General features: G+C 37.7%; 1 long non-coding RNA gene across 1 annotated transcript; it reads left to right on the top strand.

Moving 5' to 3' along the window:
- Positions 1–7,876: 7,876 nt before the first annotated feature.
- On the top strand, positions 7,877–14,792 carry LOC147826439 (uncharacterized). The gene is made up of 3 exons (XR_015439545.1): positions 7,877–10,059; positions 12,059–12,094; positions 14,512–14,792. It is a non-coding gene; the product is annotated as an uncharacterized LOC147826439 (long non-coding RNA).
- Positions 14,793–27,828: the final 13,036 nt, after the last annotated feature.

Here is a 27,828-nt window from a genome sequence, read left to right as displayed (position 1 = left end):
AATTAAAATAGATTAATATGAATGTCAACTCCCCATCTTCATGTTTTTAAGTGTGGATCACTTAAAGGTGAAAAAATATAAAATGAAAAAAGAAGTGCCTACAAAGTCTGGTGAATGTAGATGATATTAAAAAGTGTGAGAGAGAATGAGAAAGGAGAGACATAAAGGTTAGTAGCTTCTGAATAGGAAGGATACATAGGGGTGAAATGATACATATCATTGCTACTCTGTGGGCATGTCATTAACTTCAATTTTTACCTTTTTTTGAGGCTGGAGACTATAAAGACTATTCTCAGACAAGTAACTTTTGATTTTCTATGCAGACTCTTTATGGGGGTTTGTAAAGCACTAATTTAGAAACACACCAGAAATTTCTAGTGTTTGCATATGTGAGGGCAAACATTTACAATCTCAAAATATTTTTGTTCAGGCTAACAATAAGGTTATTTATATTTTGACCACATCAATTGTTTCTCCTGTTAAGGTTATTTAAGGCCAAATGAGATAGATTTAAAAGTATGCAAATCATCCTTACTGTAAATAATATAATATGCAAAAAAAATAATAAAGGGTTCCATTTTTATTTTTTCAGTGTTTTGCTATGAGTTTAGATTTCATCTCTTTTTAAATAGTGGAAGTCTGTGGAATGTTTCCTTGGTCAAGAAGTGGTTTAGCCTAGAGATAAAAACAGAGTTTATTTCACTTTAAAAATGTTTCTAATTTTCTAATAATTTGCTAACTAGATATAACAAAATTTTGTATTACAAAATGAGGAAATATCTGACCAGAAATAAACCGTGAAGCAAAGAAGCAGTTGGTATCTGGGAAGCTGACCCCTTTGTATACTTCTTGCTTTATAATCTCTCTTCATATCACCAGCATATATGTTTTAGTTATCATTTCTGACTTGAGAACTAATTTTTTCTTATCAACTTTTCTTTATTCTGGCTCCCTCAGGACTAGTTTCTAAAATGGCCTCCTAAACACTATCTTATTCTTTTGAGTGGAGAGCCTGTATTTTTCTTTGTTAAACTAAAATTAAAGTAGGCTTAAAGAAGCCTCTGAGAAGCCATTTACCCTCACGCTCTGAATTCCTCAGTCCCTGATCAATTCACATAGATATATTTCCACTTGAGAAAGTGTCCCTTCATATCTCTTCTATGACAGAGCTTCATTTAGCTCCTGGCACATCTATTTTGTCAAGGAACTTACAAAGTAGAAGTTATTTTGGTTCTTGTGTTTGTGTCAAGTGTGTTCTATTGAAAGATATCATGAGGGCTGGGGAGAGAAAGGGAGATAGAATTAGTGCTTGCAGTTTTCATAAACAGCTGGGGCTATGAGCAGACAGTTTCTAAATTGCACATCTGGAAGTTGCATCTGGAGAATTGGGAAGAACAGAACTCCAGGGACTGTGGAAGAGGTAAAGTAGGAGAGCTTGTCAGACTTATTGTAGTTTTGACACCAAACCTTAAGAATAGAAGTACCAACAAGCAGTTAATGAGATTTGCTCTAGCATTTCAGGAAACACAGTAAATAGAATTTAGCCTGAGCGAAAGCCATGTGGACTGTGATCAGAGAAATATTAGGTAGCAATTGCCATAAATTAGCTTGAAAGCAGTATTTCTCAAGGTGTGGTCCCTGCACCACTAATGTCAGCATTATCTGAGAACTTGTTAGAAATCTAAGTTCTTGGCTTCCTACTCAGCTCTACTGAAAAAGAAACACTGGGATTAAGGCTCAGATAAATCAGATACACAAGCTTCAGTATTACTTGAGTTCTCTTATATGAGAAAACCAAAATAGAAATAAAGAGCAAAATAAAATACACACAATAGGAGGTAGGGAGATAGATCTTTTTGTTTAAATGGGAAGGAGATCAAAAGATGGAGGGAGGGTGGAAGACTGAAGGAGGGGATGAAAATGGAGCTGAGATGTATCATGTACAGCACTAGTTCCCCACGAGAAATGTGATCATTATAAAAACTAATAAAAAACAAAAACTGAGAAAAAAGGAAAAAATAAAATTCTGCCACATAAACTCTTTCATGCTTCTTTAAAAAAAAGCCTTCTGATGCATGTTAACATTTTGGAACCACTATTTTAGGGCATAGGGACCACTGTTTCCTACTCAGCTACATAAAAGAGGAGGTAGTCTTATTTGCTGTCTCCAAAATCAATTGTTTCAGGTCTATGAGTGAAGAAATATGTGAATAAGAGATTCAAAAAATAATGGAAGAACCCAAAAGGGCTTTGTTATTGCCTCTCATTATTTAAAAAATAAAATTAACAGCATAGTAAATGTGGCCAAAATTTCAATCAACTTAATTGTATTTTGTGTAAAAGGTGGGAATACACAGTATGCAGTTTAACTTAAAAAGTCTTTCCTACACCAACAGAAAAACTGTTCAAATGAATTAGGCTAGTGTCCTACTAGCCTTTGCACATGAAATGAAACCATGCAAGATGATAAGATATATAGAGTATGCCCTAATCTAAAATTCTACATTGCGTCTACAGAGGTGTCCTAGTGATGATTTCTGATAGTGTTTTGCTCACTAGTTGAAAATGAAAGAGTTAGCTTTTGTCTTTGAGGTCATGAATGACTTGCAGATATGCTGTCAAAAGTGAGATGTGCTTGATTAAAAAATACATTTGCCATTTTAAAAGTGCCTTGAAATCCTTTTTTGAAAGTTGGAAAATGTTTTTTTAATTGCAATCTAAACAAAACTCAATTTATTTGCATTCAAGGCTAGTTTTCTAGAATCATTATCAAACTTGGCAGACGTTTTTCCCCCCACCAGAGCATTATCTGATTTATTTTTGGTGGCTGTTGTGGGAGTTTATGGTTATGAAAAAGAATCATGTATCACTAAGCTAAAAATTCATCTGTTAGACAGAAATATATTTTAGTCCCTGGATTTCATTCCAAAATTCTCAGGAATGAGAAAGCTAAATGATTCTTATTTCTTTTCTTAAGAAGGAAAATCCCTAACTCTTAATGTCTCTTTTACTAAACTGTATCTTAATTGTGGCAATCATAAATGAATGAGAGTTATCGTTAAATGGATGGCCTCATTGAGCATATTCATTTCTGCAGAATTATTATCCACATTTGGGTCAAACTGGGTCATTCTCAGGCCCCTGGGAGTCTGCCGTCCAATGCTGGTCCAGTTAAAGCTGGGTGTCCTTGAATGACAGCGGCTGAAAATTCAATCAATAAGTGGTGTCAAAATGTCAGAGAGAGCTGTGCAAAGCAGGGACAATTTGAGACAGTTTGCGTGGTTTGATTCTGGGTAGTCAGAGTTTAAATTTGACTTGGGAAAGAGATAAGTCAGCATCCTTAATCCCCAAAACATTATATACCGTCTAGTTTGTGGACTTATTAAAGGTCAAGCAATCAATATGTTTGGCATCAACAGAGATAGGTTAGAGGAGGTGGTTTTATTTCTTGAAATTTTTTTTTAACATTCCAGTATATGAAAAGTAGGCAGACTGTCAGGTAAGAGTAAAATAACTTGTACACAGTGAAATGAGGTGTTCATTGGTCAAGGGGCTGCATTAAGAGATTCAGTGGGAGAAGCCGGGAATCTCAAATTGTGTCCATATTTGTTTTTGTTAAGGTTTTAATATTTTAAATGTGTTCCTATCCTTTGGGGAAAAATTGGACTTCCATGTATAACAATCCAGGAAGATGGAACTACCATGAGAAATGTGTTATGACACATTATATTGTTGCTTCTAGTCTTGGCTTAGACTAAGGGTAAAAAGAAAATGAAAGAAAAAAGAACAAGGTAAAGTTTTGTGCTTGATCTTTGCAAAGGCATTTGGAATGTAGTAAAGACAATTACTAAATATATTAAGTTCTTTCATTAAATTACATTTATAAATATATATACTGAGGAAAGTGGGGTCTTATAATATTTTTGATTTATATATTATTTTTAGAGAGGTAATAGAGCAGTTATGGAATGGAAATAGATGAAAAAGGAAATAATGATGTGGTTGAAACCTTGTAATTTGAGAACTATATAGTCATGATATGAAGCTACTCAGTAAGAGAATTCAGCATGGCAAAATAAACAAAAAAAGGAGAAAAGAGTTTTTTAGTTCTTTATTACAATTATGAAATTCCAAATAGCATGTGTATTTTAATTTTTCACCCAGAAAGATAATTATTGCAATTAATCAAGAAACTAACTTGCATTTACTTAAGTTTTTAGATTTCATTTCATTGTACATTACTAGATTAAAAATATATAGAGATGAGTATACATTTTTAGACTAAACACTGTGATATAGTAGGAGAAAAAGTAAAAACATTTTTCTTTTTCTTAAACTTTGGACTGCTCTTGAATTAAATTTGCACAAGGAACCAGTGAGAAACTAATGGCAGTGACAATTCATTTCAGATACAGAGGCCCAGGAATAATATCTTTAGTTAGCTGGGGTGCTCCAGGTCTAATAAGGACAAAAAGTTGTCCTTACTGTTTAAGAACTTCCTTTTTGTTTTGTTTTTTTAGGTACTGGGGATCAAACTCAGGTCTTTCCGCTTGCTGGGCAGGCAGCAGAACCACTGAGCTAAATCCCCAGCCCTGATTTTTTAAAAAAATCTTACTGGACAATCTAGAGGAGCCACTGCTTGTAGATCATTTATTGAGATGAGTGCATATAAAGTATGGGAAATTAGAGTTACCTAGTAGATTTTACTGATTTTCTGGTCCTGCCTGTAGTAAATTCCAGTTATGGCCTCTAGTTTTTTTCCTATTCACATATCCACACCCTTTGCCCTGTTGTTGCATTTCCTCTCAACAACAAGACAGAGTCTATTTGCTTTGAATCTGGGCTTTTCTTGTGCATATGCTTTGGTCAGCAGAATCTGGAAGAAATGACAGCGTGCCATATCTGAGCTTACGTCCAAGAAGACATTGTGTTTTAGTATGTTCCCTTGCTGAGAACACTGTCATGAGAACATTACTGGCTTAGCTTACTAGATGATGAGAGGCAGTTTTACCAGGCTTAGACATGTGAGTGAGCCCAGGTAACATCAGAAGAGCCATCTCATTGACAACCCCAGCAATGGGAGCTATAAATGTTCATTGCCATATGCCTCTGATGTTTTGTGGCAGTTTGTTATGCAGCAGTATTAGGGCAATACATAACTGATGTAACAGACTAGTTTCCAGATTGCCTAAAGGTGTAGATTTCTGATTAATTCTTCATGGAACTCTTCATGTTTTATTAGAATAAACAAAAAGTTCTTATGGTCTTGCTTAGTTTAAGTACCTCCCACAAGGCATTTATCTACTGAGTTGCTTTGATCTGGGGGCAAATGTTTCAACCCTTGGCCTGGTAGCAGCCATATGCAAATATACTTGTGTCTTTCAATCTGATAGACAAGTGCCTAAAACCTAAGTTAATATTCACATAGGACTTTCTTGCATCAGCATTTTCAAAATTCCAGCAAAGATCTCACTCCTCTTGGAGGTTAGAAGTGGCTTAATAATGGCCACTGTCATATCTGTATTTGCTATCCAGCAAAAGAACAAAATTGCCAAAGTGTGTAGTTTTGAGTAATTTAAACACATTATCTATTTTGCCAGGTCCACTTGTGGTGTATGTGGAATAAATCAGTGCTCTATCCTTTTAAGATCATTCCATTGTCTTTTGGCTTTATTTTACCTTCAGTTCTTCCCCTTACTAGAGAAAAGAATGGAATATTGTGGAAGCCCCAGGGGTTTCTAAATCTCACAGAGACAAGCTTTCATCTGTGAAGAGAAGGGGAATTTGATTGAGAAATAGAGGCTACTTATGATTTGTTCAGAGGAATTTTGCCTCTTCATCATCTTATTTGCCTAGTGATTTGATCTTACTTGGCTCTTCAGAGCCCACTGTGAGATGACTTTGCTTCAGCGTCATTGGATCTTTTTCAAATATTTTTCAAGGACAAACATCCTCCCTACAGGTTTCCTCAGCTGCAATGATTGTCTTGTCTGGGGATTGTATCCTGATTAATTCAACTTTAGCTTCCTTGCTGCTTCAGTGGATTCCAAATTTGTCATGGTTAAAAAATATTCTCCAGGGACGTTTTATGAAAGAATGGAGAACAGGGTTTAGGATTTAGGCTGCTGAGCAACCTTTAGAAGGTGGTGGGGGGCTGTGGTGCCCAGAGAACAAATATGGAATGAATGCCAGATTCTTCCTGAAGCATGTTTATAGGTCAGGCATAATTCAGGGGGTTTGCAGAAATTTCAGTGGGCCTTGCCCTGCAGGGAGGTTCTCTTCCGTGTACCCAGGCCCCTTCCGCATCCAATTGAGTGAAGTCAAATAATGCAATGACTAGATGTAGCCGTTAGAGGGCGAGCGTGCCATAATCACAAGCCACATTCTGTTAATTGCAGTTTCTTGGACCAGTTGCTGAGTACTGTTTTCTAAAGCGTTCTTTTGTAAGCTTTTTGCTTTCGCCAAGTTCCTTCTGCTGACAGAATGCCTTGATTTAAATCCTGGCAGTCTTACATGCTTAGCTTCATCACCTCTTTGTGCCCCAGTCTTTCTCATCTGAAAAATGGGAAAAGGACAGTTGGATGGTGGAGTTAACTTGTATAATATGTTTAGAACTGTACCTGGCACTTAGGATTGGAAAAAGACTATCGAATAATATGATATCTTATCAGTTTTCCTTCTACCTTCCATTCTCCCAGGAATGCATGTAAAAATAAATTAGTATAGCAATAGGTTATGCAAGCTGACTCTTCTTCATTCTTCAATACTCATGTATGTATACAACATCAGTTCTGTGGTATTTCTGCAAAAAATGCTGAAGTTAAATATAATCATGAGAAAATACCAGACAAATCCAAATTGAGGAACATTCAACTAAGTAACTGAACTATGGACATAGAAAGGGACAAGGACATGAAAGTTAAAGAAAGGTTTTTGGAGCTATTCCAGACTGTAAGGTACTAAAGAGATGTGGCAACTGAACACAGTGCAAGGCCCGGGAATTTCTCTTGATATAAAATATACATTGACACAATGAAGTTTGAATAAGATCTGTAGATAACATAATAGTATTGTATCAGTATCAGTTACTTGTAGGCTATTGAATAAAATGTCCTTGCTTTTAGGAAACATGCTGGAGTATTTAAGAGCAATCATTTCTGAAAATTACTCTCAAGTAGTTTTTTTTTTCTTTTTTAAATTATTTTTTGGTACTGGGGATCAAACTCAGGACCTAGCACTTGCAAGGCAGGCACTGTGTCACTGAGCTAAATCCCCGGCCCACTCAAGTAGTTTTTTTTTTAAAAGATATTTATTTTTTGGTGCAAAAATTATTGTACTTCTAGATAAAGGGTATAGGAGAATTCTTTGTATTGTTCTTGAAACTTTTTGTAAGCCTGAAATTACAGTAAAATACAAAGTCAGAGAAACAAAAAACCATAAGTAAAAAACGAGATCCCTCCTCTCAGATTGCCCCTTCTCCAACAAGCTTTTCTTGATGTCTCCCTCCACTGCCCACCCCCCCTTAGGTGGGTCAGGAGCCACTGCTTGTAGTTGCAACCTCTTTTTCTGCCACAGCACTCATTATACTGTGTTCTGACCATGTGTTCTTTTCATCAAACTATGAGCCTGGGTAAGGAAGGAAAGGATGCTGTGTCATTGTTCACCTTTATTATCACCTGACCCAGATAAGGCCTGGCACGGAGAAGAAACACATTGAAGATTTGCTGAGCGAATAAGGTAGTGGAACTTGGCCTTATCACTAAGGTTTGATTTTTCAGGGACCTGTTATAAATTTCATGCTTGCTTTTTAGTTTTTGTAGCAGAGATGTAGCACAGATTTGGGGCTCAGCACACCTAGTCTGAAAGCCAAGTTCTGTCACAGCATGCACGAGGGACATTCTCTTCAGTTTATTACACCTTAGTGCTGTGATTCATTAGCTCAGAGACACCATGAGCTTTATGGAAGGAAAACAAATATACAACAGAGTCCCTCTACCAGCATTCAGCTTAAGGGAATTCTACTCTCTGCTCACACTGCTAAGTGTGTCTAGTATTTAAAAAAGCATATTTTTCTTACAGTATTATTTCAGGGAAAGAAATGAAAGGGAAAGAAATTCAAATCATGATTTCATGTGGTGTGAAGAAACAGCAATCTGTACTGAAGTTGGAGGCAGAACTGACTGTAAGAGCATTAATGAGAAGGAGTGTGTGTGTATGTTTTCTAATGGTTTGCTTTTTAATGGCTAATATTAGAGATTTTCAAAGGGAAGATTTGCTCATATGCAATGAATTAATGTTAGAATGCAATGCCATGAAGATGTAACACCCTTCTTTGTGATCTCCATATTAATTAACTCTTGAAAGAGGGTATGCATTATAGTCACTACTCCTCCACTATTTTTATCTAATATTAACTTCCTAGTTAGACATTTTGCTGTTTGACAAAGATAACAATGCAATAGAAAATCAATATAGCTTTTATCTTTACCAGAAGCCATAAAGGCCTGTCTAGAAAAATTTCAAATATAAGCATATAGCTTTAGAGAAGGAACTCGAGTACAGATTGTAAGAAATGTAAGACCAAGCCAGGTTTCCTGATGAGATTCTTTATTTATGAGCTGGTGACCTGGGGCTAAGCATGTATTGGCTTTAGTTCAGAAGAGAATCTCTGTAAGGAAGAAAAATTGAAAGTAGGATATGCAGTTCATATGAATAAATGAGGAAAAAATGAAACTCCCTACACTTCAAAAGTAACTCCCTCACACATCCCACCCATCAAAGATCCATATGGAACAACAGGTTTTTCTAAAAACTATTATGAAAGTTATGTTCCCTACTACTTACAGTTCAGTGTGAACTGGTCTAACCATTTTGATTGCTTTTCCTCTAACACCTACCTTAGAAGATGAAATAGTGCTCATGTTTGGAGGGAATTGTAGGAAGAGAAAAGGGCAATTTTAGATTCAGGCATATTTTGGAAAAGATGCTGAGTAGGGAGTAGTAAATGCTTAGAGAAGCTGGAAATAGTCTCTTGGTCCTTAGATGTTGCTGGATAGATGGGCACAAGTGGTCAAAGCTCCATAAAAGGAAGGATGAAGTGGCCAAAAGGTACATTAAATAGTCAATAATTATTGACAGGAATTCTGCACGGTATATATCAAATAACAAGTAAGTTGTAGTTCTGTACTTGTATGCCTAAAACAATTAACTGGGTTGTTTTTCTGGAAGAATGAATTCTGTCTTACACATCAGTGTCTGCCACAGAATAGGGTATACTTATGTTAGTGTGAATAAGCACTTACTTAACTAAACATTTGTTTCTGGCATCTTTGCTATGCATGCTAATACATATTGATAAGACCTTACCATATAAAACTTGATTTCCAAGAAAGGTTTACAAAGCACTTGGCCTAAACTAACTTTCTCTGAGCATTAAAGATAAAATGAACCAATTCCAGAGCAGCCAACTGAATAGTTCTGGAATATAAGCCATCACTATTAAATGGTTCATTTATCTAAATAGCTTTCAATCTCATAATGACTTTCAAAAATTTTAGGACAAAATTCTCTAAACCCTAAAAATTCTGTAAGACGGTGTTAGCAGGCCAGAGAGCTTTCATTCTTTTAAAAAATTTTTATTATTAGTATATGTTTATGATGCCTAATAATTATATTGATCTTGGGGAATTAATACATATAAATATCATGTCTTGATCATTTTTACTGCCCCTGTCCTCCACCCTCCCCTTTCCCTCATTCTCCAGGTCCCCTTCACATTTGGGGGGTTGTATATTTCTTAGTTATTTGTCATCTGCTCCCAAATTTCCCCCAACAAAATCTCATGACAACTGTTTAGAATAAGAACACTCTTTGGGAGGAAATAAGTTTACATCAGGTTGGTGAATCCGTTCATGGATCATTCACCGCACTGCCTTTATTTGGGTATCTTTTCTCCTTTCGACAGCTGCAATCATCCGGTATCTGCTGATGCTGCCTTTGTTGCTTTGCTGGATTTGCCTCACCCAGAACCTTCAAAGTCACACACTACTCCACTCCAGGGTAATTTTGCTAAAATGCAAATAGTTAGCTCCTCTTAAAAGCTTACAGTGACTTTCTATTTTCTGTGGAATAATTCTCAAAGTTATAGCATTAAATACCTTCATATTGTACTTCTTCAACCTTATCTTCTGTGGCTTGCCTTTATTCCTTTTAGCTTCACACAGTTTTTCTAATTTATATTTATATCCCCAGTTCTTTACGTGTGTCTAACAAACTGCTATTCTACCTCATCGAGCTTTGGAAACCTCATACTCTCACCATCTAACCCTGAGATGTCAAAGCGATATTATTTATTTATTTATTTAGTATCTGTATCATATATATGATACGATATATATATATATAGAGAGAGAGAAAACAACATAGTGGTTGTTTATGCTTTTATATCTCCCACTATATTCTGATTTTCATTAAGATTGATACTTCATTAATTTTTGTAAATCTAGGACATGGCACATAATTACATAATAATTGCTTATTAGATAAGTGCATGAAATTTTCACTTTCAAATCTCAAGATTTAGTGAGTAGCTCAATTCCTAATACTAAGTAGTGCTTGCTAGGCGTTAGCCCTTCGCCCAGCACTGGGCTTGGTCTCCTGGGGGAGATGGGAAGTCAAGGAAGGACTGGTTGAGACAGGGTTTGGCCCAATGTAAATATGGGCTCATTTTTTAGGGGAACATAAATTTAGAAAGACAGACAGTAGCTGGTGGAATGATACTTATTACTGAAAAGGAGAGATTTTCATGATATTGTAGAAAAACTTTGTTAGATTAAGAAATATGAATGGAAAATGAACCTTACTACAGTTGGTCATGTACTTGTCTTTGAATGAGAATAAAATGTATGGAAATAGCAGAAGTAGATGAGCATAAATTAGTCAGCAAGAAGGTGAATTTATGGCTAGTAAGGTACTTGAAGCTGTAAGTATGGCGAAGAGCAAAGAGCTCCATGGATTTGATATTCTGCCAACTGTACCAAGATGGAGAGGGACTAAGTGGGAGCTGGGAGAAATTTGTGCAGAGAACCAAGATTGTGATTGCATTTTTCACTTGGCTAGGACTCCCTTTCTCCTGGTTTGGGGAAACTTTTCCTCTCCATGCAGCAGTGCCTCAGTGACGATGGGCTATGAAGGTTCGTGAATTTTCTATTTGTTGGTGTTGTAGCAGCTGCTGCACTTAGAGGCACACAGCTTGGTACTTCTGCTGTACACAACTTTCTGACCCAGTATGTAGCTCTTTTGAGAAATATTTTATTGAAAATTCTCAAATATACAGAATAGAGAGATTTTACCCATGTACCCATGACATCGCTTTAATGAATATCAATGTTTTGTGATCTTTTATTCTAATATATTTTAAAAGTAAATTTTAGATTCACTTTATTTCATGCATCAGTATATCAGTATGCATCTCTAACTGATACAGATATTAAAAATCATATAACCACCAAGACATTATCATATCCAGGAATGCTTCTCTTCCCCCTTCTGCCTCCCTCACTCTTCTTTTAGGCTGTGTATACTATTACCAGATATGATTAAGAGAAGAACTAGCCATTGTACCCATTTGCCTTGTGCTAGAAGTGTATTTTATTTGCAGTATATCATCTGCATTGGTTAGGGTTCTGTAGAGGAACAGAATCGATAGAAAATATATATTTTCACATAACGCTGCAAGGGAATTTATTACGTTTATGGGATCAGAGGCAGGACAATCCACAGTGGTTGCCTGTGCGCTGGAGAGCCAGAGGATTCAGTAGCAGCCAAGCCTAGGAAACTGAAAGCCCTAGAACAAGAGAGGTCAAGGATGCACCAGAAGTATGAGATCAAAGGCCTGGATGCTCCCCAGAGAGTCACTGATATGAGTCTGTGTTGAAAGGCTGACACAATTAGAACCTGATATCCACAGGTGACAGGAGGGGCAAAAGATGTACCCACTCAAGCAGAATGAGAGCTTCTAAAAGATGCAATAAACTTCTTTCTCTTTCTTTCTGCCCAGCCACAAGCCCAACAGATGGTGCCACTCACAATCAAGGTAAATCTTCTCTCCTGAGTTTGCTGGCCTGCATGATAATCATCTCTGGAAGCACTACACAGACATATTTTTGTACTTTACTAATTGTTTAGCCATTTTTTTTTTTTTAGCCATGTCTTAACCCATGCAAGTTGATATATCAGGACTGATGGTCACACCATCTATGAAGAATGAAGTTTCTGGATGTGAGGGAGATCTGACTGTGACCTCTCATCCCATTGATTGCCAGGGTTGATTCGGTTGACTTGCCTGCTAGGCTAGTGTCCTTTTTCTCCCTCACTGCTCCATGTGTGTCCCTGCTGAAGCTGCGCTTGGTCGATGAGGACAACCACCCCTGATAGAGGAGGACCGCCCCTGATAGAGGAGGACTGCCCTTGATAGAGGAGGACCGTTGTTTCCTTCATCAAGGGTATAGGAGTAGCTGCGCTCCCCTGCTAGACCCTCCAAACAAGTTCTCAAGAAGGAAGTTCCCTGGTTTTTGCCCTTGTCCAATCTATACCTGAAACCTTAATTAGCAGAAAGATGTATTTAATCTGTAAACTAACCCAGTACTATTTCAAGATATATCTCTCCTTCCATTTCAACAGTGTCCATTAGAAAAATCTTAGTCTGAGAATTCTTAAAGACTTTCAAGCAGTATAAATATTCCGAGTTATAGATATGGAATTGCCTGTTCTGCCTGTCATTGGCTGGTGGTGGGGAGCAGAGGCACGAAGCTTATTCTCCTAAGTAACTTTATGAAGTAACTTAACCTGCTAATGTTTAGAGTTTAGATCTAACCCCCCCCTCCCCGCCCAAGTCTCATGTATTTGGAAGGTGATTGGATCATGGGTGCTATTCTCATCAATGGATCCATCCATTGATGAGTTTAGTAGCTGACTCTACTGCAAGGAGGTGGGGCTTAGTTGCAGGTGGGTTACTGGGGATGTGACCCAGAAGGTTGTATTATTCTTGGCTACTTCTTTCTCTCTTTTTCCTGGCTGTCATGGAGTGAGCAAGTCATCCTCTGCCAGGCCCTTCCACCACCTGCCTATGGACTGAATTCACTGGAAACTCTGAGCCAAATAAAGCTCTCTTCTTTAAATTGTGGGTATTGGGTATTTTGTTCCAGTGATGAGAAAATGACTAATATGTTAGTGAGCATAATACCCATCTATCCTAATTGCTGTCTTTGCCCCTTTTTGCTACCAAGGAAAGTCAACTCCACCTTATATAGAGTAAGATAAATCAAAGAGAATACAAAGGCTTCTGATCCTCAGGGATTTATGATGTGCTTGGCAAAGTAAAGCATGTATTTAAAGATTAAATATTCACAGGGGATTGAAGTTAAGGGTCCAAAGTTAAGGGTATTCATGCTGTGGGCATTAAGAAGAGTGGAAGGTACTTCCAACTGAAAATAGTCCTAGGTTTTTTGAAGTGAGATTTCATCTGGTCTTTGCTGGTCACAGTTCACAGGTGAAAAGAAAGCAGTAGGGTGTTTGGGAAATGCAGTGGGTAGTGGGAAGGAAAACAGGACAAACAAAATGTCAAAAGGTGAAATCATAGACTAGGTTGAATGAGGCATGTTTAACCCATTGTAGTGTTCATTTGTGGTAGCCTGTACCACATATCTCCTCCATCTCACCTGATTTAAGGACAGATGGGCTAGACAGTTTCATACATATTGACCTTGTTCTGCCTTAAGTGAATACATGATACTACTATGCATTTTTGCCCCAGGGCTTTCTCTGATACCTAGAAAGTCTGTGCACACAGCAGAGATGCTTCATGGATGGAGTCATGGTTTGTGAGCCTTCAATAAATGGAGCTTGTAGGCAGTGGAAGATGTCCCCAAAGCGTCACAGGGGCAATTCTAGGATGCATTTTACAAAGTTTCTCAGACAGCCCCCAAAGGAACTGAGCTTTACTTGACACTGGCGTCACCAGTGCCACACATTTGTGTTGCTTTTCCCTCCTACCCTGCATCCCCATGTTCCTGCTCCTTGAACACTGCTTCCCAAATAAACTCAGTACCTGCAGCAGACTCTGCTTTTCAGGAATCCCAAACTAAGATAGCCTGATTGATATAAATTAAACAGTATTGTAGGGAAATAGGAATAAATCCAGGACGATAGTTTTATGAAGACTTGTTATCCTTCCTTGTTGATTAAAAAAATTATCCCTATTTCCCTATTGACTTTCTGCTCGCTTTTTCCTTGTTGTTATTTAGAAAAAATAAAACTGATTTTCATTTTATATTATAATTTTCACAGAGCTAGACATGACCTGTAATTTACAGCTGTTATGGATTCTGTTTTGAGGATTCTGTCTCAATGTCTGTCTTCATTGCAATAAATGGCGATCTGTTCTTTCTGTTGGTCAGTCCAAATATTGGGGGTCATAATTGAATCTTTTCTTTTTCTCACAACCTACCTCAGATCTGTCAGAACATCCTGTTGGCTCCATCTTCACAATAATGCAGAAACTCTCCAGTTCTCAACACCTTCATCACTGCTGCTTTGGTTTAAGCCACAGCTATCTCTGAGATTGTTGGAAGAACATTTTATGTGGGTGACCTCATTGCTTCTTCCTTTAAGTACCAGTCTATTCTCAATAAAACAGAACAATTCTTTGAAAATGTTTAAAATGACCATGTTTTTCTAATCCTCAGCACCCTCCTATGACTTTTCATCCTACTTTGAATAAGATCCAAAGTGACTGAGTAAAAGACAAAGTTTTTGCACGATCTTTCATCTCTTTTTTCCTTTGACCTTTGTTCTCACTCCCTGACTGATTCTACTCCAGCCCACTGGCCTCATTGCTGCAACTCAGACAGGACAACAAGTTCGCACTGTAGGTCTTTGCACTTACATAACCTCACGTGGAAACATTTCCCCCACACCTCCTCGGGTATTTATTCACCTGTTGTTATTGCTTTACTATCAAACATTGTAAACTCTACCAGAACACACCCTTTCTCCTCCTGTTTTATTTTTCCCTTTAGTACTTTTCACTATCTAATAAATATAGTGTATTTTATTTAAAATGTTTGAAACTTTTTCCCAGGAGGTAAAGTTAAGTTCCATTAGGGAAGGCTTTCTTTCTTTTTGTCCTTTTGGTGGTAGCTGTTGGAGATGGCCAAAAACAGCAAACACACACTGTGATGGTTATTTTAGGTGCCAGCTGTGCTATCACGAGTATGGATGGGCATTACTCAATGTGCTGAGGGACTGAATGAAAAAGGCAGAGGAAGAGCAAATTTGTTTCTGTTCAACTTGGGCAATCACCTTTTCCTGCCCTTAGACAAAATTCTCCTAGTTCTTGGGCCTTCAGACTTGGCTGAATTATACCACCAGCTTGTCCTGTCCTCTGACTTGCTCCCGTTGCTGTGTGAGCCAATTCCTGAAGTCAATCACCCCTCCCCCACCATCCATTCAGTTTCTCTAGAGAACCTTGACTAATCTATACATTCACAGTGATGTATAGTGGATTACTAATAAATATATATAAATATACATATGTACTATATATGATTGTATATAAATATATAAAAGGTTGCATATTCATTCTTTTGTGTATTTGTTTATATGTAACAAATTATGTATATATAAACAAAATGAAAGAATGGATATACAACCTTGTTTAATGTTTTTGAGCTCTGTGTTTTTCAACTGAAAATGGAACTCTAATACTAATGTATGGACACAAATCAAGTAATGTACTTAAAGATTTTAAGAACAAAAAGATCCAGGAGCTTTATTGGAGTTACTAGTAGCAGAACTCATGTTATGATTTTTAGTTCAGAATCAGGGTCTCGAGATTTACATCTTAAACCACAGAAGCTGTTAGAAGCTTTATAATTGATGTCTAAACACATAAAAATCACTTCTTTTGTAATTCAGTTTGCTCAGAAATGTATGTGGGAATCCCTCAGGATCTTTGGCTTATAGAAAGTATAATATGGAGGCTCCAGACTAGGCCACAGGCTCCATAAGAACAGATGCCTAATTATTTCATGCACCACAGTGTTCCTAGTGATTGCACCTGGTAGGTGGTAAATTCTCAATAAACTTACTGTATGATCAGTGAACAAAGATAATGTAAAAAGTTTCCTTTGTGCTCTCCTTCCCTTGCCTCCCCCTAGCAAGAAGCCCCAGATGTTGATTTCATCTAGCATTCCTTACTCACCCCTTCCCTGGCCTTTGGTTTGGTCTGTATCCCTCCTTCAAAGCTCTTTTGGTATGATGCTGTCGTCCATTCTCAGCACATGGCTCACCCAGCATCTGTTCTTTCCAAATGCTGTGCCGGGGCAGAAAGGCAGAAACTTGCTATTTCCCCTTTATCACAGGCTTCCTTTTAGGGAGTCATTTGAGGGTAAGAGGAAGACAGAAGGTTCTGGGTGGAGGTATTTAGGTTGTGTAAAAGACTGAGCAGTGATTGCCAGTGGGAGTGATGGTTATGCACCACTGTCCCCTGAATTTTTGAGTTGAGAGGGCATCATCTACTGTAATATCAAAAAATGAAGTGTTCATCCCCTTGGGACTTTTATACTTTTTAGAGAGTAATTGTTTTCATTTGTGGGTAACATTTAGTGTGGAACTGAAGTTGTATGTTAGTTTCAATGATTACATCTGGCTTAATTTCTCTTGCACTCCTAGGATTGTAGCCTTTGTTAGTAAAACCAGCACAAAGATGTCTATGCCGATGAGCATCTGCCAGTTCAGATCATTTGGGCTTTTTTTCTGGGTTGTGTGGAATGTGGTTGGAGAGTAAGGGAGTGAAAGCGCCTTTAAAAAAGGGCCTATGAATTGAATTTTGAAAGAAAATGTTTCATGACTTTGTTGTTTTGCTTCATTTACATACATTTACAATTAAAATATGGTTCCAGGTAAGCAGGCCAAAACCCAAATGAAACAAAAACCCAAAAAGTAAAAATATGACTTCCAAACATAGCACTATATCTTTTTAGGGATCTTGACCTTCACTAATTATAGTTATTGGTTTAATGACAACTTAGGTTTACTAACTAGAGTATGCTGGATTCTATAGTAAAAAGAGTGTAGCTATACAGTGGTACAAACCCTGTAGAAGTTTATTTCTTGTTTGTGTAATAGTAGTGAAAATGGGAACAAGTTAGTAGACAGCTTTCTTCCACCTAGTCATCCAGACATTCCAGCAATAATAGCTTTGCCAGAAATAGGTCCCAAGGTGGTCCTCATTTTTGTTTTTCTTTTTTCTCTTTTCCCACAGTTTGTGGGAGAAAAAATAAAGCTAAGCATGCATAGAAATTTTTATGTGCCAAGTTTGGAAGTGTAATGTATAATTTCTCCTTCTATTCCATTGATTAGAACTTAGTTTCATGGGCATATCTAAATTTAAAGGAGTCTGGAGGATGTTTTTAACTTGGGTTCCTTAGAAAATAGAACCTAAGGCAAAGACTACTTGTTAATGTCTTATTCGTGACATATAAGTCCAGGGCAGAAGAGTGACAAAAGGGAAGTGAGGCAGAAAAGAATGCAAGGTAACGTGCTTACTGTTACTTCACCACGCACTGAAGGCATTAGCATGTTCATCAGCAGGTCAACACTCTGGGCCAGACTTATCTGGCAAAAGCATGATTCAGAATGTTCTGCTGGAGTGATGAAGTATGCTTGGGTCTGAATGTCCCTCCTTCCTAAAATTCATTTGTTGAAACTTAATGGCTAATGTGATAGTACTAAGATGTTCGGTGTTAGGAGATTAGGAGCCTTTGCATTCATGAATGGATTAGTACCTCTATAAAAAGGCTTGAGGGAAGTGCTGGACCCTTTTTTTCTGGGATGTATTCCACCATGTTAGGACACAGGATTTGCCCTGTGTAGAGGATGCGTCATTCAAGATATCATTTTGGAAGCAGAAACTAAGCCTTAGCAGACACCAAACCTCCTATAACCTTGATCTTACACTTCTCCACCTCCCAAACTGAGAAATAAACTTTTAAAATTTATAAATCACCCAGTCCCAAGTACTTTGGTATAGTTGTATAAACCAACCATGACAAAAGAAAACAAAATTTTATCTACCCGATTCTCACTTTTTGTGTCTCACTGGTCACAGTCTGCTCCTCAAGAATTAACTCCTCAGTACTATTGGTTTCTGTCATTCAGCACCTTCAGCAGCTTCTCAGTAGTCAAAGTTAACGCTCTCCAGTGTGGTACTTCAGCTGAATCTGACTCAGAAAGTGGTAGAAGATAGAATCTGTGGAATGTATCTGCTTCGCCTCAGAGAACAAAAATTCATGAGTGTACATTGAATTGTGTTGGCAGTTGTCTAGAAGACAGGAAAACCCATACAGTTTGAAAATTTTATAAGACATCCTCCCATTGTACCATTGAGATCCATTTATGTCCAAATTATATCTGATTCACAAAAATATGGGAGCAACTTTTAATTTTTTAGAATAAGAGGATATCACATTATTCTGGGAAGTGGAGATAAAAATTCAGTCAGTCATAGAATCACCTTAATGCTGAATTTTACTAGAAGAGCCAATGCAAGAGCATTGGTGTAAAGCAACTACAGTCCCTTCTGCTACAGCTGATGTTAAGGGTAGACTTGCTATCTCTTAGCTCTTTCCTCTACCATCTATTGTAGATTTCTCTCCCCCTTTGCCAGGTCTTTCACTGATATGTCGCCTCATGGGGTGACCCACACTTCATTCTGAGCATTCTATACTCTGTTGTTGTGCTGTTATTGGGTTTTGATTGTTATAATTGGCCGATGACAGTTATTGATGGACATGGAAATACTAAGAGATTCCTTGGTAAATCCCCTGTATTCATAGACATGTTTCTCCCATTCTGCATTGTCCAGATACAATCTTAACTTCTCATGGTAATTATCCTAGCTAGTACAGTAACTCCTTTCTTTGACTACATCTGCCATGGTGTCCAAATTGGCCAAATGGTAGATACAGGTTTTAGTTCAGGGAGCTACTATTGTGTTCTGGCTATAGTGTTGCTTCTCTAGGAATTGGGACCAAACCCCAGCAGAACATAGGGTTGTGGGATGGGAATTAGATACTACAAGTGGGTTACTGAGTGTAATAAAGACAAGGGAGAATTCTGTTTCTACCTTGTTATTCTTGAACTTTTGTTTTTAATTACTGGAGACATAGCAGTTACCTCAATCCATTTAGGGGTATAATGAAATATCATAGACTAGGTAACTTGTAAACAACAGCAATTTATTTCCTGTAGTTATGGAGGCTGGGAAATCTGAGGCAAAGTTGCTGGCAGGTTCAGCGTCTGGTGAGAGCCTGCTTTCTTATAGATAGAACCTTCTTTCTTTGTCTTCACATGGCAGAAGGGGTGAGGGATCTCTCAGACCTTTTTTATAAGGATACTCATCTCATTCCTGAGAACTCCATCCTCATGACCTAATCACCCCCCAGAGGTCCCAACTTCTAATAACATTACCTTTGGTGTTAGGATTTCAACATATAAACGGGGGTGGGGGCAACATTCAGACCACAGCAGTACCATAGTACTAGATTTGAGTCTAGTGCATGTACTGAATCCTGCAGGTCAGTGCCTTAGTCCTCAATATGCTGTCCTTGAGCTGGAACCTTAGGTGAACCTTTCACAGCTCACTCCACTCTTTTTTGAGTTTGCTGCTTCTGAGTGATGAACTTATTTATTAGAAAGGCACAATAAAAACACTAAACAGAGGGCCGGGGATTTAGCTCAGTGGTTTCCCCGCCTGCTGCGTAAGTGCAAGGACCCGAGTTCAATCCCCGGTACCAAAAAACCAACAAAAAAACCCAACAGAAACAACCCCCACTAAACAGAGTGTGTCAATAATTTTATAAACCATGAAATTTATGTGACGAATCCTTTATATATATATGTATGTGTGCAGAGAAAACTATTTTATAGTTGCATAGAAATATAACAGAACAACAAATCCGTCTTATAAAAGTAAAATGGAGGCCCATAGAGTAAAAGTGACTTAACAGGAGCTTATTGCTTGGTGTAACTGTATTTTGGCACTTTTTAATCCAACCTCCCTCTATCCCTGTTCCTCCTTACCCTTCCTAGCCTCTTTTACTTACAGTTCTACTCTTTTCTTCTTTGAGGTAGGTTTTTTAGCTTCCACATATGAGTGTAAACATACAGTATTTGTCTTTCTAGTATCTGGCTTATTTTACTTAACATAGTGTCTCCTAGTTCCATTCATTTTGCTGCAAATGAAAGATTTCATTCTTTATGGCTAAATAATATTTATACACACATACATATCACAATTTCTTTGAAAATTCATTTGCTGATGGGCACCTCAGTTGTTCCCATAGCTTGGCTATTATGAATACTTAGTTAAAATGAACATGGAAATTCAGGTATCTCTTTGATATGCTAATTTCATCTCCTTGCTTGAGGTACACATTTAATACTTGGGAGAACTGGGACTTACAGCCAAGTATTTCTGAACCCAAAGCCCATGTCTCACTATCAGTCTCCAAGTACCAAATACACACATCAAACTGTCTAGGGTATATCTCGCAGAGGTTGGCTCATGGACACTTCATATTCAACATTTTAAAAACTGACCTCATCATATCCGCCTTTGAATTTGCTGCCTCCTAGGGTACACTATCATTATAAATGAGGCAAACAAATTGCTAGCTGCCCAAGCTGGAGAACTAGGGGTTGTGCTATATTATTCCTTTTCATCCTTACCTACTCAATCAACCACTAATACCTGCCACGTCTAAGTCTCATATTCTCTTGTCTATCCATTTTCACTGCTTCTCTCCTAGTCCAACATTTCTTTTGAGTTAATTCAATTAACTTCTAATTGAGCTATATAATTGCTTAATGAGGCACAGAATACTATTTTCACTGGGAGTCCTTTTACAATGTGCTTTTTCTTCTATTGGAAGAATGGATAGAGAGAGCAGTAGTGAAGAACCTATTGCATGCATGCCACAGCTGGCTGTGTTGTCATTGAAAGCTCTAAAAGGTTCACCATCACTGGGATAGAGCATCCCCTTCCCCAGCACTGCTTTACACTTGTATCACATCATAGTTAAATTTGTTAGGTGATACTGAGACTTCAGGGAAAGGGGAAAGTTATTGCTTCTTAAGAGCAGAGAGGAAATAATTCTATGGTTAAATGCCCAGTGCAGAGGGAAAGAGAAGATAGAAAGAGGAAAAATAAAGGAGTAGGAATAGGGGTGAAGAATTAGAAGATTGTAAGAAGATGGGAGCCATAAAATTCATAGGATGGAGAGCCAACATGCATTTTTAAGAATATTATAGCTTAGTTGTGATTATTGTTTGGATTACTATGAAGTAAATCTTTCCTTTTCCTTTCTTATAACATTTTTCAAAATACTTTAAAAACTTTTTGAGAGTACATCTGTATTGGAGGAACAATCTGGATGTTAATCAGAGGTCACAGAGGAATCATGAGCCCAAATTGCAGAGGAGGCTATGAGAAATAGGCTGTGAAAATTTGCAGAAGTTTTGGAGCAGAACCTTACACTTTTGTTACTACATGGAACTGTTGGGGGCTCAAGACAATTTTTCTACATCTCTGAAGAGATAAGTGGTCCCAGCTGCCTTCTGATTTGCATTTGGTTGTACACAAAGTCACTCCTTCCTGAATGACAAAATGATATTTCAAGAGGCATGTAAGTCTAAAATTTTTGTTGTAATTTTCATAAAGATAGCCAAGCAATTAGAACAAGATTCAAGACTTTTGAACAAATTAGAAATTGATGTAGAAATGGCATTCCAGTGACCTGGATTTTATTCAGTTTTGCCTTTAACTGGGTTCTAGGGAAATGCCAATGGGAAGTTGTGAACTTCTCTTTAACCTTCTGGTCCTTGTGAGTAAAATGAAGGACTTAGATCAAACATTGTTTCCTAAAGATTGATCCATATGACAGTAGTTGTGGGAATTTCCATGTTTCTATCCATTTCCAAAGTGTGTTCATAGACAGATGACTATAACTCAGGATTTATCTGATATAGTTCAGATTTATGTCTGATTCCTGGTATAGTTATTAACAGTATCCATTATACAGTTAAACTTGTCCAGGATTGAATAATAACATTTATAGTTACCTTGTGATTACTAGTTCCTTGAGTGGAAAATTTCAGGTTATTTTAAACAGGTTTCTTAACTGCAAAACTTTCCAGATCTCTTGTTCTGCAGTATAGTTACCAGTGTTTTGGCTTTGAAATCCTTGATTCTTATGTGAATAAGCTAATGGAACCTATTTGGGGGAAAAGTATTAAATCATCATAGGGCTGGGGATTTAGCTCAGTGCCTTGCAAGTGCAAGGTCCCGAGTTTGATCCCCAGTACAAAAAAAAAATCATCATAATTCAACAAATAATTATTACAGTACTATGTCCCAAATCCTGAGAGAGGCAATGGAAAAGCACCATGATGGATAGAACCTTATTCAGCCTCAAGGAAAGTTTATGATCTGATCCATAAGTGAAGCAAAAGGCAGTGGGGATTAAGATAGTGTACGTAGAGTTGTAATTCAAGGTCACTTTCTAGCTTTGATTTGCTACTATGATACTATGTAATTAAGACTAATATAAGGCAGAATAAGTCCAAATCTCAAATGAGTGGTATAATCTGTAAGCACTATGGCAAATGAAGATTTTCTTAAATTAAACTCAATACTGAATGGATTTGTTTGATAAATCTTTCAGAGTATTCATATAATGACCCAGAGAAACAGTTTTTTCATGACTGTGGAGACCATCTTACTTTTAACATTTAGAGTTTTAGCAGTCCTCAGAAGGAAATGATTGGTAGGGTTATTTCTAAAAAGATATAAGAAATTCTACTTTACAGAAGGTCTTTATGAATGGAGACTCTGATTATAAAGTTATCTAAGATTAATTTTCAATAGAATTTTTGTGATTAACACTAACAGTCAACAGTGATACATAACAACTTATTCACATATTAATTAATTTCTTAGAACAATCAGATTGTATTAGTATTACCCATTTATAAAGGAAGAAACAGAAGTCCAGAGAGCCTGAGTAACTTATCAAAGCTTTTACAGCTGATTAATGTTGGAACCAAGATGTAAATCCAGGCCTGTACCCTTCTTCAAGTAAAAGTAAATGCCGTTATGTGTGAGGGATGATCGTGAACATAGCTTACCAACTCAGATTTCAGTAAACTCACAGTAGCTTGAAATCAGTCACAATGAGAATATTTACACCACAGAAATCAGTAAAGGTGACAAATGAGAGCTCCCTCACCCCCAGAGTTGATTGCTAAACAGTTACTAGCATACTACTGGCTAGAGACATTTGGAAAGCTGTTTGAGTATTACAGGTATTCTCTTGGGGAATTGTTGGTACTTTGTATGTTGCTTTGGCATTTTCATCAGATGAGAATTCCTTTTGTCTTGCATTAGAAGAGTATATCTAAATGAAAATTCTCATGATTATTGAATTATTGGATCTGAGAGTCTTTTTTTAGAAAACTAAGTATTCCATCTATCACCAGACTGAGTCCAAGGAAGTTCCTGAAGCTGGAGTAAGGAACCTAACCCACGCTTCTTTTAGAATAAGTTTGCTACTTTGCTGACTACTGTCATGGAAAAATAATTTCCAGGACTGGTCATTAAGAGACACAGTTAAGCTTTTATTAGGTAGACATTAAAAGGTACATACTTAAGGAAATAAAGTGAGGCCCCTCAAGAGAGAGCAGCACTTATTTCATGGAATAGGGGACCATTTATGCTTCTCTTGAGGGGGTGGAAACCCTAGGAAAATGTGGTTCACCCCCCAGAAGAATAGTGCCTGTTCTACAGGTATGGGCCCAGTTTTTATTTCCTGAACAGGTAATTTAAACATTCTTTGGATTCTCTCAACCTGTTCCTTTATCTTAGGATCAGGTTTCTGCTCTTTACTTTTTCTTTTTTTGCTCTTTACTTTTTCAATTAAGCCAACTCACAGATATTCAGTAATCCTGAATAATCTTGAGTGTGATGGATCTAGAAGGTAAGGGGCCTAAATTTAACTAAGGGAATGGGGATATGGATCACCTTGGGTAACTTTGACTGAGGCCCAAAAGTTGTAGTATTCTTAAAAGTACCACCTTTAGGTATGATTTCCTTTTTACCTTTTATTTCCTCTACCTTACCTCACATCAAGGTACAGTGTTACATTTTATAAAAACTTTTGGCTCATGCTTCTTTATTTCTGATGCCCATTATTTTTCTATTTTTCTACTTTTACCACAATATAAATTCATATTTCAGTTACTTATATATGACTATTTTCTCCGTATTAGACTACAAGATCTATGTTAGAATCAATAGCAAGTTAGTTCTACACCCCCAGAGTGTTTTTCCAAAGTGGTTGAGTTCAGTATTGATTAACTGAGTAACTTTAAAAAGTGTTTTTCTGTGTCAAACACTACTTAATGATTTAGGTAGAACAGTGAGGAAAACAATTTAAAATTACTTTATATAGTTCTATTTTAAGACAGGAACATTTTATATTTATTAAAGGTAGGAAAAGAAATAGGCTCTGCAGAGAGAGTTTGGGCCAAGTAAAAGTAGAAAAATAAGTACATGTACAGGACAGAGTGAGCTGCTGTGGAGAACACAGTAGCAGGGAGCTCAGTGTCAACTGTTTTTTTATATCACCTGCTCCTCATGGTGACATCAGATATAGACTGTCCTGTTCAAAACTGCCCCAGTTCTTACATGTACAGGGCTTTGGGAACTGTTCTGCCCATATGTCCTGGGATTTTGTAATTAGCAAGTCATACCTACAGTAAGTCCCCAATTTACAAACATTTGAGTTGCGAACTTTTACAGATACAAATGGACCTCACCTTACAAACATTCGTAGATGTGAACAAATTGTGGAAGTAGCTCATGTGTCTGCCAGATATTGTCATAGTTGTGCTGCTGTGTGCTTACTGTTTGGTTCTATAGTATACAATAGTACAGTACAGTTGGGGACTTACTGTATTTGTGTGTATATATATATTTTTTATGCTTTACATTGTATATTTGTGTCAAAAATGTGTAAGACTCATTTTGTTGGACTTACTAAAGAATCCAACTTATGAATGTTCTCCCTGAATGGAACTCATCTGTAAGTCAAGGACTTACTGTATTTCCTGAGACAGCTTTGCCATGCCCTAGTCTCCTGCCTCATTTCCTCCTGAGAGACACAAATCCCCATAATTCCTTATGGAATGCTGAGGAAGTAGAAGTTTCTGCCTTCATAAAACTACTTCTTGCTGAAGGGGGCAGTAGACCCTAACTACTGGGGATTATGTGCTCTCCAACTACCTTGGGGTGTTGTGGCTCACTAGCTGGATTGAAGGAAAAAAATTAAGATAAGAATTTAGTGTCTATAGAAAGCTTGGTGAATTTTTCAGGAGTTACTTTACTATTAGTTTTAGGTTGTAGAGCCCAAATATGAGAAGGAGCAGGTCAGATTTCTACACTTCCTATGGAGGAGAAAGTATGGGAAAGAGATGTTAGATAAATTATCAAGAGCCTGAGAGCCATAGCCTTAGAAAGATTATCTACATTGTGGGTCTAATTAAAAACAGTAGTCTCAGTGCAGGTGCCTGTTTATGTTGTGGTGAATAGGATCTCTGTGGGATGCTAGTAAACAGTTTAGGAGAGACTCATATCCCTCTGAGAGACAGGTGGGCATCTGAGGACAGGATCATCAACTGTATCAATTTCTTCTTCTTCAGTGGCCACTCTAAATACCATAGTTTCTGTTTTTTTCCAGAGATAAAGGATCACTAAAGCCTGAACATAGGGGATTTCACTCTATCTTCTGTGCTTTATGAAGAAACAATTTAGCTGAAAAACAGTATCATAATTTACACTGCCATCGTGTACCCATTGATCACCATTGCCTAGTTCATACTGCATCCAAACCATATTTGAATAGTAGATAAATCATTCCTTTTTCAAATTGGCAGGGTCAAACCATGCCCACTGATGAAGAATTGAGCCTAGTGCTGAGGTCAGTGAGATCTGTGGAGTGCTGTTCATGGTGTTTCCCATGGGTGATCTTGGAGAGAGAAAGAAAGAACTAGGTCTTGGGTCCTTTGATAGTGTCTCATGTAGAAGAAGGAGATCCATTGAGTCTACAAAGTGTCCCTGTCAGACTCAAGTACTTTCTAAGCAGACATGTCTGCTTAAAACTGGGGTGACACTGGTATCTTTCCTAAAAGAGTAGATCCTCCCTGAGGGCTCTCTTAGCCTTAGGATTCTCCATACTTAGGAAGAAGGGTGAAGCCTTTTAGTGGCCCATTTAGCAACTTCTATGAGATCAGGGTGAAGCTCCTCTCCTGGGGACTCTCTTAGCCACTTCTGACATTCTTAAGAGATCAGGGTGGAGACTCTGACCCAGAAACAGTAAACTCTTAAGAAATCAGAGTGGAACCACTTGAGAAACAGCATCTCTTACATTTACACTGATAATTAAAACTTTGGTTCTTTGTTTAAGAAAGTTGAGATAGAAACCTCTTTAAAAAAATACCTTAAAAAGTTCTAAGAACAGGGATGGCTCTGCTTTTGGGTACTCACAGCCATTTGAGTTGACTTTTCCCGGCTGTTCTTTCATTCTGCTCAGATCATCAAGCATATGTCTCTAAATTACCTAAATTTCTCCTCAAAGAAACAAGAAGGGACTCTAACCCAATTCAAGAGAGGAGGCCCATATGTTCCCCAAAACTGTAGATTTAGCTCTTATCTACAAGGGTGAGATTTTTTTGGTGATCATGAGGCCAGTTGAAAAAAAGAAAAGAAAAAAAAAATCCAAAGAAGCCCAGTGGAACCATGTGACCAAGTGGCATAACCAACTAAACTAGCCAACAAACATGGCCAAATCCATGAGGCTGACCCATGTGATGAACCAAAATGGCCGATCCACATGACTAGCTCACATGACCAACATGGCTGAAGAATGTGGTGAACCCATGTAACTCACATGGCAAACCAAAATTTCTGACAAATAATGGCAAAAAAGTGAACTGAGATGAAACAAGGCTCAGAGAAAGTGACTCACTAAGGATACCCAGAGATAATGGCCATCTAGAAGAAAAGCACAGATAAGAGTTTGAACACAAAATGGGTTAACTGGGGTAGGTGGCTATTCCAGCAGGAGACTGTTACCAATAGCTATCTTTCCTGAAAGAGTAAGAAGCTGAGCAAAGTATCACAGAGAATAGAAATGTGAGGACAAAACAGCACACTAAACTCTAGGTCATACACATGAAACCTGAATGATCTGTTCTGCAACTCAGTTATTAACAGCCTCTCTGGCTGCTCTTTACTGACTCATCTGCAATGAGTGACCAATAACAGGAAAGAGAAGAAAGAAAAGAGAAGATAAATTTGAGGTGACCCTATGGGCTTCTTGCCAGCTGGGAAAAACTCAGAGACCATGTTCCCCTCCCTCTTCCCACATGGTGGGAAAAGTAGGAAACTGTTCCTTCACTATGAGAAAGCTTCCTAAATTCCCCAGCCTAGGGGAGAGATAATAAGAGAACAAACCTGCCTAGCCATAGATTTTAGAGAGAAACAAACAAACAAACAAAAAGTGCCAAAAAGGGCCTTATCTCTTACCTCCTGGCTTGCTGTACCAAATATGTTGCTGGGTTTTGGAGTGCTCAAGTGTCCTTCTAGAAGTGGTTTCTAGGTTCTTTCTGTCCCAAATAAATAAATGGTCAAGACGAGTGCAGAAGGTAGCA

This window comes from Heterocephalus glaber, unplaced genomic scaffold (assembly GCF_053883595.1).
Source record: "Heterocephalus glaber isolate CG9 unplaced genomic scaffold, H.glaber_assembly_v1.0 deba00001472, whole genome shotgun sequence".
Lineage (NCBI taxonomy): Eukaryota > Metazoa > Chordata > Mammalia > Rodentia > Bathyergidae > Heterocephalus > Heterocephalus glaber.
This window is presented reverse-complemented; position numbering and strand designations above follow the sequence as displayed.